We start from the raw sequence: 309 nt of genomic DNA, 5'->3' as shown, positions 1-309 counted from the left end.
TATGCTATTTTCATAACTCTAACGTCCTTTTCTAGACTTTTAGCGGCGGGATTGTTGTCGGCTATAGGCTAGCAAACTTGCTTAGCATGCTTCTACCATCTCTAGTTTGCAGATGTCAGGTCAAAGGTTGTATATGGGGAGCCCCTGGGCGCTAACATGATGCCGGGTCGCACTACAACTCGTGTTTTGCCTATATGATTTAAACTACACCTGGCTCGCCAGCCGGATTGAAGCCTACCTTGCTACCGACGCCCAAGCCGAAGAAGAATATGGCTCCTTTACCGAGATCTACCTCCACCGTATGGCTGC

The sequence above is a fragment of the Phaeoacremonium minimum genome (assembly GCF_000392275.1).
Source record: "Phaeoacremonium minimum UCRPA7 unplaced genomic scaffold PA7_03_scaffold_188, whole genome shotgun sequence".
Taxonomy (NCBI): domain Eukaryota; kingdom Fungi; phylum Ascomycota; class Sordariomycetes; order Togniniales; family Togniniaceae; genus Phaeoacremonium; species Phaeoacremonium minimum.
Note: the sequence above shows the minus strand (reverse complement) of the source record.